The sequence below is a fragment of the Myotis brandtii genome, unplaced genomic scaffold (genome assembly GCF_000412655.1).
Source record: "Myotis brandtii unplaced genomic scaffold, ASM41265v1 scaffold904, whole genome shotgun sequence".
Lineage (NCBI taxonomy): Eukaryota > Metazoa > Chordata > Mammalia > Chiroptera > Vespertilionidae > Myotis > Myotis brandtii.
Genome location: NW_005371715.1, coordinates 1,042,298 through 1,048,374, shown reverse-complemented (window position 1 = coordinate 1,048,374; position 6,077 = coordinate 1,042,298). Strand labels below are relative to the sequence as shown.

At 47.5% G+C, this 6,077-nt stretch overlaps 1 protein-coding gene and 1 pseudogene across 2 annotated transcripts in view; both read left to right on the top strand.

The window, feature by feature from the left end:
• The first annotated feature begins 1,775 nt into the window (after nucleotides 1–1,775).
• Nucleotides 1,776–6,077, top strand: part of PTP4A1 (protein tyrosine phosphatase type IVA, member 1) — a 20,029-nt gene continuing 15,727 nt past the window's right edge. For both annotated transcript variants that reach the window (XM_014532737.1, XM_014532735.1), the window contains exon 1: nucleotides 1,776–1,787. The gene's annotated coding sequence lies outside the window, so the exon portion shown is untranslated. The remainder of the gene's footprint in view (nucleotides 1,788–6,077) is intronic.
• LOC102243050 lies at nucleotides 3,199–4,539 on the top strand (annotated as a pseudogene).

The following is a 6,077-nucleotide window of genomic DNA, read 5'->3' as shown; positions in this document are numbered from 1 at the left end:
GAGTACATTCTAGCATGTGCAAAGATTCACAAAGAGATGAAGAGCAAGTCAATAAATATATTTGACCCACCACCTAACTGTGCTGGGCTGCATATCTGGCGCTTCGGCCAGGCGGGACACGCTATGCTCTCTGTTCCTAAAACACATAGATAGGAATGTACTGGCACTTCGGCCAGGCGGGGCACACTGTGCTCTCTGTTCCTAGAACACATAGATAGGAAGGTAGTCACTGTACTGATGCTGTACTGTGTCGGGAACAATTGTGTAAACAAGGCTTTGTAACTAACTTTGTGGTTTTTGCAAATAAAAACGCTGTAACTCCTGTAGTCGGCACCGCAGTTCAGCCTTTGCTTCGGCAGGGTGCTGTAACTGTAGTTGCTGGCCAGCTTAATAAAGGCTCCTAAATCTTGATCTGAGTCCCTGGTGGTCGTCTCCGAGGGTAGCCCCATTACACTAACCTACAACATTAAACATTACAATGATTTGAAATCCCCTATGTTAATCTTTTCTGGATTTCATTCCTCTCCCAACTTCAATGCTAGGGGTAATCATTATCCTTCATGTTTCATTGTTATTCTTTATGGTTTGCCAGAAACTACTGCAAATCAACAAGAAACAAGAAATCTAAACTTAAAAAAAGACTAGGAGTTTGGCATTTCAGAAGAAATTCAAAAGTCAGCAAATACTCGAAGACATGTCCGAACTTATTAATAATCAGAGGAATACAAGTTATTTTTTTTAAAAAAAACTATGAAATAACACTTTTAAAAATACTATGAAAAAAACCTATGTATTTGATGGGCAAAATTAAGAACCTGGGTAATGCCAACTGTTAGATAGTTTGAGGTACCGGAAGAGACAGGAATGTTTGTGCCTATGGGTGGAAGAGCACATTGATGTAGCCTTCCGGAAAACAACTCAGGTACATTCCCTTGACCAGAATCAAACCTGGGACCTTTCGGTTCGAGGGCCAATGCTCCCCATTCTCTCGGGATGCTTATTGTATTTGTTGGCATGGGATACATATTCATCATCATGGACTTGTTTATCCCACCAAGTTTTCCCTCTTTCTGTCTGAACATCTCCCCCATTTTCCTAGACCCACTTCCCTTCCACAGCTCATGCTGGAAGTCATAACCTCCCCCTGAAATCTCTCTTTGGAATCCTCGGTCTCAGTTGATTCCCCTCTGTGTTCCCTTGGCACTTACTCTTTCCCCTCTTGTGGCACTCTCAGGGCACACACTAAGCCAGCGGTTCTCAACCTGTGGGTCGCGACCCCTTTGGGGGTTGAACGACCCTTTCACAGGGGTCGCCTAAGACCATCGGAAAACACATATGTAATTACATGATGTTTTTAATCACTATGCTTTAATTATGTTCAATTTGTAACAATGAAAATACATCCTGCATATCAGATATTTACATTATGATTCATAACAGTAGCAAAATTACAGTTATGAAGTAGCAACGAAAATAATTTTATGGTTGGGGGGTCACCACAACATGAGGAACTGTATTAAAGGGTCGCACATTAGGAAGGTTGAGAGCCACTGCACTACACACTGTGGGAGCGTTTGCTATTAGTAGCAATGTTAATATGGCCTGTGCTGCTTTTCCACAGATGGACGGACTCTCAGAGGTCCTTGTTTGTCTCCATCGCAGCCTGTGAGCTACAGAGAGCCTGAGACCATGTTTTGTTCTGCCTCATATTCTCAATACCCAGCACTGCCCATGGCACCTGGTAGAAATTCAGGAAAGGTCTATTGAATTAATAGAAACATATTCTTGTTTAAAATTCTTTATTGTTTAAAGTATTACATATATCTCCTTTTTCCCCCATTGACCTCGCCCCAGCCACTCCCATCCCCCAGCACATGCCCTCACCCGCCTAGTGTCTTGCGTCCATTGGTTATGCTTATATGCATGCATACAAGTCCTTTGGTTGATCTCTTACCTCCCCCCCCCCACCCCCCACCCTCACACTCTTGATTTAATTACTTTTATCAGGGACAAAATGTTGACAAGATTTGAAAGCTTAAAAAAAAGATTAGGCCTCTTTGGCAGCTGGTCACATGGTGAGGGTGGGGGTGAGGGGTCCGCTCTAGCTTGCGGCCTGTGTCTGTGGTCGGCCCGGGCGGTCCAGCTGCTCCGGACAGAGCTCAGTGTATGGCGCCGCAGAAACCGGCTCCTGAGCCCCATAACGGTCCGCCCCCGCAGTTCCCGGCGCGGGGAGAAGATCTTCTCTGATCTGAGAATGGCTACCCCTCGATGTGAGCCCGTGGCTGAGATTGGTGTTGGTGCCTACGGGACGGTGTACAAGGCCCGTGATCCACACAGTGGCCACTTTGTGGCCCTCAAGAGCGTGAGAGTCCCCAATGGGGGAGGTGCCGGAGGGGGCCTTCCCATTAGCACAGTTCTTGAGGTGGCCTTACTGAGGCAGCTAGAGGCTTTTGAGCATCCCAGTGTTGTCCGACTGATGGATGTCTGTGTCACCACCCGAACTGACCAGGAGACCAAAGTGACCCTGGTGTTTGAGCATGTGGACCAAGACCTACGGACGTATCTGGACAAGGCGCCTCCACCAGGCTTGCCAGTAGAGGCCATCAAGGATCTGATGCGCCAGTTTCTAAGAGGCCTGGATTTTTTCATGCCAGTTGCAATGTTCACCGAGACCTGAAGCCAGAGAATATTCTGGTGACAAGCAGTGGGACAGTCAAGCTGGTCTGGCCAGAATCTACAGCTACCAGATGGCACTTACACCTGTGGTGGCTACACTCGGGTACGGTACTCCAGAAGTCCTTCTGCAGTCTCCATACGCAACTCCTGGGGACTGTGGAGCGTTGGCTGTATCTTTGCAGAGATGTTTCGTCGAAAGCCTCTCTTCTGCGGAAACTCTGAGGCTGACCAATTGGGCAAAATCTTTGACCTGATTGGGCTGCCTCCAGAGGAAGATTGGCCCCGAGATGTGTCTCTACCCCGAGGAGCCTTCCCCCCCAGAGGGCCCTGCCCAGTGCAGTCGGTGATCCCGGAGATGGAGAAGTCTGGAGCACAGCTGCTGCTGGTACTGAGTTTGGGCAAGGGAATGGCGTGAGATTAGGATGAAAAATGTAGCAGAAAAAGGACCCAAACCATTGTGGTTCCTGAGACTCAGTTGTTGGATGGGCTAGTCTTTTGCTACTGTGATTGGCCATCTCTTCTCTGATCTGAGAATGGCTACCCCTCGATATGAGCCCGTGGCTGAGATTGGTGTTGGTGCCTACGGGACGGTGTACAAGGCCCGTGATCCACACAGTGGCCACTTTGTGGCCCTCAAGAGCGTGAGAGTCCCCAATGGGGGAGGTGCCGGAGGGGGCCTTCCCATCAGCACAGTCCGTGAGGTGGCCTTACTGCGGCGGCTGGAGGCTTCTGAGCATCCCGATGTGGTCCGGCTGGTGGATGTCTGTGCCACCGCCCGAACGGACCGGGAGAACAAAGTGACCCTGGTCGTTTGAGCATGTGGACCAAGACCTACGGACGTATCTGGACAAGACGCCTCCACCAGGCTTGCCAGTAGAGGCCATCAAGGATCTGATGCGCCAGTTTCTAAGAGGCCTGGATTTTTTCATGCCAGTTGCAATGTTCACCGAGACCTGAAGCCAGAGAATATTCTGGTGACAAGCAGTGGGACAGTCAAGCTGGTCTGGCCAGAATCTACAGCTACCAGATGGCACTTACGCCTGTGGTCAGTAGAAAGATGTTAGCCGAAATGGGTTCTGGTTGGGGGTAGGGAAGTGCCCATCGCAGTCGGGAAGTCATGTGTTTTGTGACATCAGTTGAGCAGTTGTGCTTCATGGTAACCCGTAGGGCCCTGTCCACTCTTCTTGTTCCCATTAGGTTGTTACACTCTGGTACCGTGCTCCGGAAGTTCTTCTGCAGTCTACATACGCAACTCCTGTGGACTTGTGGAGCGTTGGCTGTATCTTTGCAGAGATGTTTCGTCGAAAGCCTCTCTTCTGCGGAAACTCTGAGGCTGACCAATTGGGCAAAATCTTTGACCTGATTGGGCTGCCTCCAGAGGAAGACTGGCCCCGAGATGTGTCTCTACCCCGAGGAGCCTTCCCCCCCAGAGGGCCCTGCCCAGTGCAGTCGGTGATCCCGGAGATGGAGAAGTCTGGAGCACAGCTGCTGCTGGTACTGAGTTTGGGCAAGGAAATGGCGTGAGATTAGGATGAAAAATGTAGCAGAAAAAGGACCCAAACCATTGTGGTTCCTGAGACTCAGTTGTTGGATGGGCTAGTCTTTTGCTACTGTGATTGGCCATCCACAAAGAGGAATGTAGAAAATAGCCCATGCTAGTATTGTTGAGGGTGAGCAAAAGTCAATTTGGGGTTTTTTTTTTCTTCACGATTTTCTGACTTTTGTCTCCCCTCACAGGAGATGCTGACTTTTAACCCACACAAGCGAATCTCTGCCTTCCGAGCCCTGCAGCACTCCTATCTACAAAAGGAAGAAGGTAACCCAGAGTGAGCAATGGAGTAGCTGCAACAGCACCAAGAGAAGAGAAGCTGTCATTTACCTTCCTTTGAACACTAGAGTGCAGAGCCCCCCTCTGTGTCTTTTTATCTGAGGCTGTGGATACACTTCCTCCAACTTTTTACAGGGATTATCTTGCTGGCTGCCTTAATGGCATTCCCCTCCCTCCCCTCCTTTGGGGATTATCCTTCTCCTGCCTTCCTATTTCCTTCCACCAAGGAGTATGTCCCTTGTTCTCCCCTTCCTTACCTTGATATTTGGGATCCTTTTTTATTCGGGGGGAAAAAACAAAACAAAGGAAAAAAAGATTAAATTGGGAAATAGGAATCACACATAGAACCCACAGTGTTTGCTTTTGAATCTGTATAATAGACTTAAAACCAAGAGTGTTGGGGGCCCATTCCTGATTTGGTATTAACAGAGAGGTGTGGCCAAAAGGAGATAATCTGATCAATTTTAAAAATTTACCCACCCCTCAGAGTATAAAAGGAGTCGAGAGAAGCTTGGGTCATCCAGTTGGAACTTTTCTTCGGAGAGAGCCGGACTTAACCCAAGAGGGTGAAAGAGGGTGAGTTCACCATCCCAACTATGTGTTAAAGGACCTTAAAGTCGAGCTTCTCGGGCTTTAGAAACTGTTGACAGTGGTTCTCTTGGTGGAGTGAGACCTGGGTACAAATGGAGGTGGGAATGTTTCTAAATGTATCTGTAATATTTGATTTTTTAGAACTGTACATGATTTTTTTCTTTTTTTAATTTATCTTTATTGTTGAAAGTATTATAGATTTATTTTTTCATTAAAAAGTTTCAATTTGAACCCTAGCTGGTCTGGCTCAGTGAATAGAGTGTCGGCCTGTGGACTGAAGGGTCCCAGGTTCAATTCCAGTCAAGGGCACATACCTTGGTTGCAGGCTCCTCCCAGGTCAGGGCTCATGCAGGAGGCAACCAATCGATGTGTTTCTCTGGCATCGATGTTTCTGTCTTCCCTCTCTTCCTCTCACGCTCTCTAAAAATCAATGGAAAAATATCTTCTGGTGAAGATTTAAAAAATCAAACAACAAATTGTTTCAATTTGTAAAAAAAAAGAGTTTCAATTTGTTACTAGAGGGTATTTCTTCTATTGATTTTAGAGAGAGTGAAAGGGAGAGGAGAGAGGGAAAAAAGGAGAGAGAAACATTGATGTGAGAGAGCCACATCTATCAGTTGCCTCCTGCACGCATCCCAACTAGGGCAGGGAACCTGCAACACAGGTACATGCCCTGACCAGAATCAAACCTGAGACCTTTCAGTTCGAAGGCCAATGCTCTAACCACTGAGCTGCCGATCAGGGCCAGGATAAGTATTAAGTATTGGTGAAGCTTAGCATAAGTAACTCCATTTTTAGCCTGTTTCTTTTTAACACTTTTAGGGGCCATCTAATCTAATAAAAGAGAAACATGGTAATTAGCTTACGACCGCTACCCTTCCCATTGGCTAATCAGGGAGATATGCAAATTAACTGTCAGCCAAGATGGCGGCCGGCAGCCAGGCAGCTGATGCGAACAGGGAGGCTTGCTTCCTTCAGTGAC